At 43.1% G+C, this 12,261-nt stretch overlaps 1 protein-coding gene across 46 annotated transcripts in view; it reads right to left on the minus strand.

Annotated features, from left to right (window-relative positions):
• The window catches only part of LOC147026119 (calcium/calmodulin-dependent protein kinase type II delta chain), a 260,756-nt gene that overhangs the window by 157,960 nt on the left and 90,535 nt on the right, over positions 1-12,261 (minus strand). The gene's annotated exons all lie outside the window — the stretch shown is intronic.

Consider the following 12,261-nt stretch of genomic DNA (forward strand, 5'->3'; position numbering starts at 1 on the left):
GATCAAAAAGGTGTTTTTGTTAATTAGGTCACAATCCGAATAAATAGGTCAAGGAGATGAATCAAATAACAGATGTACAACTTCAGTGCAGGTACACTATTATGATGCAAAAACACCTTGGAAGGCCAAGCGGTCTTTGAGATTCCGCATTGGTAAACTTGAGCGATGACAAAAAAAGTATATTTTTTTCAGACCACCATTTAACTTGAACCTTAACTCGGAGGGGTATGGTGTAAATTACGCACAAATGTGCCTTACTCTAGGCTATCTAGAGAAGGCAATGTTGTTCCAATTGGACAAACATTAGTCGAGTTATGGTAACAAAAATGGAAATATTTCTATAATTCGAGGTCATGACCTTAAATTAGGTCAAGGTCAATATAAATTATGCCAACCTCGTTTACTTTTTATTCCCATCATCGATGCAAAATTGAATTCCAAAAGTCCCAGCCTGATCTGAGATAGAGCTCAGATATTGGCAGAAAAATAAAAAAGGAAAACAAAATCATAAATGGTGGTTTAGTACTCCGAGAGTTCTATGAAACTCTGAGGTACCATTAAAAATTGGCGCAACAATTGTAGAAACAAAACAGCTCCGTGTAAACCGCCCACTGTCCTACAGGGGGAGGCTTAATAATAATTAGAGGCCCGTACTACTTACAAATCTCTGGGAGTTATTATGATGACTCGAACAATGTATTTAGTCAGAGAACCAACTCCAGCCAGGTCGCCACACGATGGGATCTTTAACGTCCATCAAAAAACAGTGCATGCTGGCAGATACGTCCTCGGGATTAATGTCCATCCAATGGATGGAGCATACATAAATGCATCACCCTAAATATGAAACACGAGGGTGGCAGCTTATAGGTGGGTCGACATTCAAATCAAGGCGAGACAGCTCATAGGTGAGTCCGCATACCTCAAGGCTATCCTGCCAGCAGGGACAAAAACATGAGGCATCATCAGTGCAAAATTAACGTGAATTACAAGAACATTATCAGATCACTGTGTCGGAGTGGCGACCCATCCAGGATTGTGTCCAATAGCCAAGGAGACCGCTTAAGCAGCACCAACGCTCTGCGCAGAGTATGGTCCCAATCTCCAATCAGATCATGGACTAATACATATGGTATATAGAACTTGAATGTGGATTCCCTGTATCCTTGCCAGGGGTTCCGGTAAGAACACGAACATCTGAACCAAACACGTCAGTTAATCAACGAACAGGAGAAATAAATGTTCCAAATGAAAGTTTCACCAACTGAAAAACTGATTATATATTGTCCATTAACCGATATGATATACAGCAAAAATGTGCACACATAAAATTCTTGATTGCTCAACATCACAAGCTATTCATGTTCAGACACTTCAATTTACATCTGTAAGAGCAACAACGGCCCTCACAAGTCCTTTGATTCGTCCATTACACACACTCTTCTATAAACTTATTGATGGACTTCGCCCGCACTGCTGAACCAATTGCAATTATATTTTAAGGAAAGTCAGGCTAATTGCCCCTTTTCCATGGTAATTTCCATGAAAGGTCAAATATATTTAAGTACAGATAGAATAAACTTTGTGTTAATAAAACTATTTAATCTTTGTAGAAATGAATCTGAGATGTTTAACTCTCCAAGCTATAAATAACAAAAATGATGTATGCGACAAAATAATGCGAGGAGCATAAAGGGGGAAGGTCGACCTCATGTTCAACGCCATTAATAACAAACTGCCATTAATAATAGTCTGGCAAGTCAAGGGGTCTATGTTTTTATGAGAATATATACATACATATACATATATATATATATATATATATATATATATATATATATATATATATATATATATATATATATATATATATATCTTCTTCTTCTTCTTCTTTCGGCTGCTCCCTTTTTAGGGGTCGCCACAGCGGATCATCCGTATGATCCGCATCGTGATTTGGCACATGTTTTACGCCGGATGCCCTTCCTGACGCAACCCTGGTCGCCTCTTACGACACAGGGATATGGTACACCTATTTTAACTGGGGTATACACCGGCCCAGTACACTGGTACTCATTTCGCCGACGTCAGAAGGATGACAGGCTGAGTCAACCCCCTGGTGTATTAATTCAGTGGCCCAACGGGGCTTGAACTCAGGACCTTTTGGATCCCAAGCCACTGCCCTAACCACTGTGCCAACACCAGGAGATATATATATATATATATATATATATATATATATATATATATATATATATATGTATATGTATATATATACATTGAATATTAAAAAAGACCCACTCACATTACTCACCTGTGAATGGAGGGAATAAACAATTAGCTCTCACCTAATCAATTAAACCCAGGTGGCTATGATTATGTAAATAAATCAACTCCTCCCATGCTCTTCTAGCTGAAGAAGCTGCATAGTACAACCATGAAAGGCTACCAAGATAAGCCCTTTGCTGATTCAAAACCTTCCCAGAGTTCCTCCACAGCCATAACGATGTTCACAAATAGTATATACATGAGAATCCTAATGCTACACCCTCTTTCAGCCGCCATACCGGTTTCATTGTTTGTTGGTGAATCATCAGCGATAGCACAGACAGAAACGTGCACCATCGAGGCTCCCTATCATGTACCACATGCAATGTCAATAGCACATAACAAACAAGGAACAAGACACATTGCATTTGAATTTGTTCAAGACTGTTCAAGACTTGAAAAAAAAAATAATCAAATTTCTGTTACCTCGTCTTTATTGTATTTGACAATAAACTCTTTTCTCTGAAAGTCTTACTGTTTTGCACAAGAGGTGTCAAGTTTCTTTTTTTCTTCTTTCTTTAAAACTTTTTTTTATTTTAAAAATTAAATTCCAATCAAGTAAATGGAAGTTTTTAAGTCTCTTTGGCACTATTTCTTTTGAAACACTGCACAAACAGAAAGAGTATACTGATTAGTTGTCATGGAAGCAATCAAAAAGTTCCGTAGCTGCAGATGGACTATAAAAGTAAAGGTGGATATATAATTGTATGTGGTAAATGTGTCGTGAGGTTGGTGATTGTGCCAAAAGAAAGAAACTTATGTAGATCCACATTTGGGGCTCTCCTTCTTTTCCGAACTGTTATATACTGGAGTGGCACAAACTTCAAAGCCAATTGCTGCAGTGGATCTCTGCCTGAGGGAGGAACAGAGTGCATGCTATTCCCCCATTGGGTAATGCGAAGAAGCCAGAACAATCAGGTTTTTTTTAAAATCAGGCTAAAAGAAACATAAGCACACGCGCGCGCACGCACACACACACACACACACACACACACACACACACACACACACACACACACACACACACACACACACACACGCTTGAGTCTTTCATGACACTATTCTGAAATTTTGACTCTAAAGCGATCCTACAACCATCAGGAACTGAAGCACTGGTTGAGTAATGAAAACTCATCCTACTGGTCACGAATTTGAACCCTATAGTTTTGTTATTCGTTGTAAGTAGTTGTCAAATATTACCAGTCAAGTGATTACAGCAATTGTGATTACTGAATACTCAATTAATAGCAGAGTGCGAGATGCTTCCGTGGTTCAAGAGCTTTGGCTACAAAATACATTTTTCTTTCCTTAATTACTTCATCCATATTTCAAACTCACAAAGCACTCAACACTTTCCATGTGCAAACCCCAACCAACTCTGCAGATTTTATTTTCGTCATTTCTCCAAAATTACACCGGTCATAATTGTTTTGCTCTTAAAGGAAGGTCTTCACCCAAAGGGAAGTGTTAAGTAAGACTAACAAACAGTATATCAAAACCTGGCTGAAAATCAGACGACTGCAATGGGATGTGGGAATGCTTTGACAGTTTCCTTTCCAACTGTTCCGGTTCAGCACAATGACAACAAAGGGCATGTGTTTTGCCAATGCCAACCACGTCGCTGACATTTCAATGCATCTTGTGCAATATGTAATTTACATCAAACTTCAACATAAAAAACAAAAATCATGCTGGAACTGGAATGTGGGCTTCATGAAAACCATCTATTTATTATACAATGCCAGGTGAGAGCTGAATTGAGAAAATAAATTTTGAAAAATTGAGAAAAAGACAAGAAATATAAAGGGAATGAAGTTAGGAGATAGAGAATGAAGGGGCACATGTGTGAAACTTATGAAATATAAAATTGTGCAGTTATAAATGTAAAGTGAAATTACAAAATAAATACTTTACGAGAGAGAAGAAAAGAGACAGAGAGACAGAGACAGAGACAGAGACAGAGACAGAGACAGAGACAGAGACAGAGACAGAGACAGAGAGACAGAGAGAGAGAGAGAGAGAGAGAGAGACAGAGACAGAGAGAGAGAGAGAGAGAGAGAGAGAGAGAGAGAGAGAGAGAGAGAGAGAGAGAGAGAGAGAGAGATACAAAAGATAGAAACCGAACGCTCTGTGCAGTCTCAAAGGTAAAAAAAAAGAAAAACCAAAGCTGTTATTCTATGTGGCATCACCTTTAGAACAATGTTATTCTTTTAAGTGATGGATGCTCAATTGTTTGTCATAATTAACTTATATTATTTATTTGGTTCACCAAATACATAACCACTGCTTTAACATTAATTCAAATCTTTCTCAATGGATTACAATTTTGCCTCTTTCGTACCATACGTACAAAGAAGATGATAAGCTTCCATCATGACCATTTATAAGCAGACACAAACGTCACGCAGCAGCAGTGGTGAGCAATAATATTGACAGAACACGAGCTTTTCAATTAATTGCTGTTATGGGAATTTGACAGGGACAGACAATAATTAACTTTTACAACATATTATTACCTCTGGCACTGAAGGTGGACAGAGGTTATGTTTTCACCTTCGTTACTTGCAAAATCGAATATTTTTCAAGTATATTGGTCGGTCGATTTTGTTATTCTGTCTGTTTGTCTGTCTGTTTGTCACCGACAAGACACAATTTTAAATCGATCTTCACCAATCTTCACCACATGGTAGAATCTGTCAAAAGCAAGAAGATGATTGTTTTAGAGGTCAAAAGGTCAAAAGAACAACACAGGCCAAAGGTCAACAACTAAGGTGAGGTTTCTAAAATCCTCAATTTTCATCCGATTGCCTTGGAATTTGAAGAGTATTTATAGTTCAGGTCACGAAATTCGACCAGCCAAATATTTTTGAAGTCAACATCGACCAAAACGTCAACATAGGCCCAAGGTCAACAACCAAGGTCAGGTCAGGTAGGGGAGCATGCGCCGCAGCAGCGCGTCGCTGCATCCACTTTACGCTGGTACTCCAGGGGACTCCGTCTGGCCATCCCCCAGGCAGCTACCTGGCCCATCCCCATCTCCTTAAGATGCTGATCAACCTGTTGGAACGAGGCACGTGGTCGACCCATCGGTCTCCTCCACTCACGAGGCTCGATAGTTGAGAGAATCTGGTGAGCAGGTTTAGCGTCAGGAAAACCAGCCAGATGTCCATCCAGCCGCAACTAACGATCACGGACTATGCTGATAACGAATCTCATTTGAGTCTCTCTTAGCAACCGCTTCTTGGACACAAAGCCCGACCAGCAATAGCCAAGAATTCTCCGAAGAGACCTGGTACCAAAGGAATTAGGTCTCTGTCTCAGATCCCTGGTCAGAGTTCCAAGTCTCACATCCATAGAGCAATACTGGAAGCACCAAGGACCTGAAGACTCGGACTTTCATCCTCCCGCACAGGTACCGGCAGTGCCACACTCCAGGATCCAGTGAATTCATGACTCCCAGACATGACCTGCTGACCTCGAGCTCACAGGCAGCAGAGACATGAATATCACTGCCAAGTTAAATGAATCTCTCCGTGACCTCAACATCCTCGACACAAACAGGTACAGACAGGATAGCAGCATCCAAGATGTCAATGAAAGCCTGGATCTTAGTTTTGACCCAGGAAACCCGAAATCCCAGTGGTCCCGACTCCTCTTTCAGCAGTTTGAAAGCCCCCAGAACGATATCTAGTCTCCACAACACATTGCGGAGACTGCATCATCTGGGAAATCAAGGTCAGAGATCTTGACATTCCCAAACGATGCACAGCAACTTGATCTCTCTGACATCCTCCCAAGAATCCAGTCCATACAAGTGCTGAAAAGTATGGGGGCCAGTTCACACCCATGACAAACTCCAGTAACAACTGGAAATAAGTCAGAGATGGTATCACCACATTTCACAGCCTCTCAGTACCAGAGTAGAGTTTAGACATCAGATTGATCAGTTTTGGTGGCACCCCATGAAGACCAAGAATCCTCCAGAAGGCATCCCGATTCACTGAATCAAACGCTTTACATAGGATGCAAGCAGCCCCTGCCGAAACTCTCGTCTGCGTTCGGTGAGGACCCGAAGAGAAAGGCTAGGGTCAATCGTTGACCTCTTTGGTGTAAAGCCTGACTGCTCTGGACGTGGATGCTCAAGCAGATGGGAGTGAACCCCATCAAGAATTATCCGAGCAAAGACCATGCCCGGTACTGAGAGCAGAGTTACCCCTCAGTAGTTGTTTCAGTCTTGGCGATCACCCTTCCCTTTCCATAGAGGGACAACAAGGTCCCTCTTCCAGTCAGTTGGGATGATGCCTGTGTTCCAGACAGAGCCCAGAACTGCATGCAACGACATGAATACAGCATTTCCACCAGCCTTGAGAAGTTCAGCATGGATGCCACAGATTCCAGGAGCTTCACATCATGTCAACTGGTTCACCACAGCCTGTGTTTCCACAAATGAAGGTAGACTACAGTTGATTGGAGGGTCAGCAATATGGATAGTAACACTCCTGATAACCAACTCAACAGCTGTTGGATCAGCCTGGTACAGCCACTCGAAGTAACCGGCCCAGCGGGCCTTCACTTTGGACTCTTCTTTCAAGAGCCCACCACCCTCTGCTCTTACTGCAGTACACCGAGGGATGGGCTTGGATGAACGTAATGCGCGAATTCCCCTGTAAGCAGGATGAGAATCACTTGACCACAGGTGATGCTCTACCCTCTCACAGATTCCTCGCACATAGACCTCCTTGTCCACCCTTGGCACACGTACAGTTTTACGCCTCAGCTCCCTGAACAGCTCAGCTCTGCCATTCAACCTGGCCCTGCGACTCAGGTGAATGGTATCCAGTGTCCCTTGAGAGACAAAATTCTTCTTCGACCTCCGGTGAGTTCAAAGACATCTCCCGGCAACATCAAGGACGGTGGGCTTGAAGGCAATCCACAATACTTCAGGATCCCCCAAAGCATTCAGACCCCATAAATCTCCACTCAGCCTTTTCGCAAACTCCTCAGCTATCCTCTCATCTTTGAGCTTGCCAACATCCAGCCTTCGATTGTACAATTCTCCTGAATTTTAGCTGCAACTCCAGCGTCGCTACAACAAGCCTGTGGTCAGTGTTGAGGAACTGAGCACTCCGGTCAACCCCGCACTTCTGGATCATCCTCCAGCGACCATCAACGAGCACATGGACAATCTCCTTTGCCACACCGCCAGTGTTGGAATACCAAGTGCAGCGATGAGCCTGCGGGGCTGAAACCATGAACCAGCCACCCGAAGTCCATGGCTTTTTGCAAAGTCAAGGAACTTAGTGCTGTTCTGGTTCACAGTTCCAGACCCTTGGGGAACAACACATGTCTCAGAACCATCCCTATCAGTTCCAGTCGATACACTGAAATCCCCCAAGACTGGAAGAGTATCTCACCTGGGGTACTGATCAACCACAGACTCGAGCGTGACACAGAATGCGTCCTTCATGGTGAGATCACTCACCGCAGTTGGAGCATAAAGAGAGACCAGGGAAATGACACCAAAGGAGTGACGAATCCTTTGTCTCATAATGTGTTCGTTGACCGGTGTTACCTCAATTATCATTGGAGTCAGCTATTTGGACAGAGCTACAGCAACTCCTTGGGCATGGTAACCATCAGAGCAACCAGATCAATTGTAGGTGTAACCACTCGCCACAATCTCACCACAATCTGATCTCTGAACCTCAGAGTGTGCTGCAATACCGAAGTCCAAAAGCTTGAGCTCAGATGATAACAGAGACAGGTGATCATCCTCTCTTCGGGATACGACATTCCAGGCACCCACCCGAAGGGACCGCCTCAGGTTAACCCAAGGAGACCACCGTCTGGGAGTCGACACCTCAGCACCACCCTGACACACTCTCCTGCAATCTGACCCGGGAATGTTACCTCATGGTTTCCCTCCTATTATCAAAGATTCGGGGTCCCGAAAGATTTGCCCCTTATCCCGTCATGTGGTGAGCTGCCCTGCGAAGGGCAGCTGCAAAGGAGGTACTCCCATGGAGTGGGTTTTCAGATTTTCTTGGCTTTTGGTATGTTTTGCGGAATGAAGGATTTTACAGTGGCTGGAGTGCAAATCCTGCCACCAAACTCCGAATAAAAAGTAACCAAACTGCAGGACGTCCGCAGACACAGATGGGCACCAGATATGGGTGGCTGTTGGCTCACAAGGAGCTCCTCCACCCTTTGACAGGTTTTGTTTTTCATCCTGCTGGATGTCCATATCATCCACCCATACAACCACGGTTGTATATCTAAAATCCGCAATTTTTATCCAATTGACTTGAAATTTAAAGAGAACATATATTTCAGGTCAATGAATTGAACCAGCCAATTATTTTTGAGGTCAACATCGGCCAAAAGTTCAGTCAACACAGGCCGAATTTCTAAAATTGACAATTTTCATCCAATTGACTTAAAATTTGAAGAGAAGTTGCATATTTGGTCATTGATTTCAACCACCAATTATTTTTGAGTTCAAATTTGTTTGATGGATTTTGCAAGTTTCGTGCTCTGCATGACATCTTCTTCTTGTTTGTTTGTCTCACTGTGAGCAGGATGTCTCAAAAAGTTATGGACGGATTCGGACAAACCTTGATGGACAGGTGGGGTTTATGACATGGACAAATTGTTTCAATTTTGGAGTAGATCTGGATCCAGATCCGAGAATTTTGAAAGTGAATATTCACGATTGAGGAAGAGGAGATTGGGACCATACTCTGTGCAGAGCGTTGGTGCAACTTAAGCAGTCTCCTTGGCTATTGGGCACAATCCTTGACGAGTCGCCACTCCGACACAGTATACCAGTGTGCTGGCAGTCATTTTGCTTACCTCGGAAGGATGACAGGCCAAGTTAACCCCAGCTGGTATTAATTCAACAGATGAGCGGGATTTGAACTCAGGACCCTAGGATCCAAAGCACACCACCCAAACCATTAAGCCAACACAAGGCATAAGATCGAGAGATTGCGACAGAAACTAAAGATGTATGTATGTATGTATGTATGTATGTATGTATGTATGTATGTATGTATGTATGTATGTATATATATATATATATATATATATATATATATATATATATATACATACATATATACATATACATACATATATACATATACATACATATATACATATACATATACATACATATATACATATACATACATATATATATATACATATATATATATATATATATATATATATATATATATATATATATATATATATATATATGAATTAATACACCAGTGGGTTGACTCAGCCTGTCATCCTTCCGAGGTCGGCGAAATGAGTACCAGTGTACTGGGCCGGTGTATACCCCGGTTAAAATAGGTGTACCATTCCCTGTGTCGTAAGAGGCGACCAGGGTTGCGTCAGGAAGGGCATCCGGCATAAAACATGTGCCAAATCACTATGCGGATCATACGGACGATCCGCTGTGGCGACCCCTAATGGGAGCAGCCAAAACAAGAAGAAGATATGTATATATATATATATATATATATATATATATATATATATATATATATATATATATATATATATATATATATATATATATATATAGATGTATGTATATATGAAGACCACAAGGGGAAAACCAGAGATGTCCCTTTTATAAATTTCAGGGTTCTTGCACCTGCCATTAGTTGGCAACATCAGGTTTCCTCTCACAATATTACTTTAACAAATAACCAGGGGTGTCACATAATTTATATGGTATAAAGTTTAACAAATAAAAAACAAGTGTTGTCAAAGCTGAACAAGTAGAAACCCAGAGTTGTCAGTACTTTACGCCTGGTTATCTCCCTTTCATTCATGTTAACTGTTCCACCATAATATTCAGAGTTGAGAAACTAAAAAATGAAAGGTTGAAAAACTTTCACAGCATAAACTCTGAGCACTACAATAGCCTATTTGGTTATATCATGGGCTCCGTAGTTGGTGCATATCGTGGTTCTGGTCAAACCTTTATTGTGACTTTTATGGGACCCACGCCGTGGCTTAATGGTTAGCGCGTCTGAGTACCCATCCTCAATCGATGTACCCACCGCCCAATCAACCTGCTTAGGTATATGAGGGAGTCACATGATGTGACTTCAGCTATCGCGGGGGTGGCTTATCCTTGGTTTCCTCCCGGTTTTCCATCATATTAAGTAGTACGGAGTAAGAAATGGAGAATCCATCGTCATATAAGCGAAATACCCTTGAGTATGGCGTTGAACACCAATCAAACAAAAAAACAACGACCGTTTAATGTTGAAAAAAATAATCTGTGATCACCAAAGTCATGTAATGTATGCTAATAACCAACAAGCATGAATTTGCTACACATCCTGGGTTAAAATTGCATGGCAATTATTAAACAAGGGAATAACCAGTGATGTCAGTTTGCAACATTGATTCGTTCTTTGCTCTTAAATTAAATAACACAGAAGCTTGGCAAATGCTTCATGGTTAATTTGATCGGCCAATGATCACTCTTCCTTTTACTGGAAAAGAAATCTATATGACAGTTATTAAACAGTCCACCAAAGTCTTGAAACTTTGTTTTTCAGTTTCTTCAAAATTGACTTATCCTGACATCTCTGGTTTTCCCCTTGTGTTATATATATATATTGTTACGAATTCTGGCCCGCATGGCGTGCGAGCGATTGCGTAACTCCAATCGCAACCGCGTCACCCACCGGACGGACAATTCAGTGGTGACCTTCCTGGAACTACCGCCAAGAGCCAGTCACGGGTGGGGGTTTAACCTCACCACGATTGTGCCAATTTACCACCCGCGCAGGATAGGGTTGCTCGCCAAATTCGACCTACCTAAGTACCTGCGCGAGTAGTCGATCGGGCGATCGTACCTCGCCGCAGGTCGGCCTAGGTCACAAACCGCTTAAGCGGTCCGTTCCATGCTTCAGTGATAACCGAGCGGTGTTATCGCCGACCTCGACGAATCAGATTCTCTTCTTTTCCCGGGTGTTCAAAACCCACCTCATTATTCCACAATGCAAGATGGCATTTTCAAAGGGGAAAGAAGACGCAACGAACGAGATACATTTCACACAAGGACATTTATTATTACACACACGTATTCAGAAGCAAGGCAGTCATGCAATGTACAAGAAACAAATAGAAAGCGTTACCACCGAATATGAGCAATGTACAGACACTTACACAAGTCTACTTATAGGGACACGGCACCACAGCAGTCATACAAAAGCAAAGAAAAACCCTCTCCATAGGCAGGGAGGTAGACGGGGTTCGTAAACCTTTATGGCACGGGACCTGGAGGGCCGAACAGGTCCCGTGAGACCGAAGGGTCTTACCCGCGCCTTCGTGGCACGACGGTGGGCAGGTCGCGACGTCGACTCCCCACGGCCTTGCGTAGCCGCGCCTGACCTCGAGCCCCTGGCGTGGTCAGCGAACTTTCTCCGGCGTTGCTGCTGGTGCTTCCACGACCCACGACCAACAAGGAAGGACTGAAGGGCAGAAGGGGCTTCAGGACCAGAGAGAGAGAGAGAGAGAGAGAGAGAGAGAGAGAGAGAGAGAGAGAGAGAGAGAGAGAGTGACGTCGATGACCCAGACAGAGAGAGCTCATGGACCAGAGAGAGAACGGCGTCGACGACCCAGACAGAGAGCTCATGGATCAGAGAGAGAATGACATCGACGACCCAGGCAGAGAGAGTGAGAGCGAGCTCGACCCTGGCCACCAAGAGAGGGGAGCACTCGACCCCAACAGAGAGAGCTGAGAGCGAGCTCGACCCTGGCCACCAAGAGAGGGGAGCACTCGACCCCGACAGAGAGAGCTGAGAGCGAGCTCGACCCTGGCCACCAAGAGAGGGGAGCACTCGACCCCGACAGAGAGAGAGTTCATGGACCAGAGAGAGAATGAGTGAGCTCGACCCTGGC

This window comes from Eptatretus burgeri, chromosome 5 (genome assembly GCF_056783735.1).
Source record: "Eptatretus burgeri isolate ZD-2024b chromosome 5, Ebu_testis_v1, whole genome shotgun sequence".
In the NCBI taxonomy this organism is placed as follows: domain Eukaryota; kingdom Metazoa; phylum Chordata; class Myxini; order Myxiniformes; family Myxinidae; genus Eptatretus; species Eptatretus burgeri.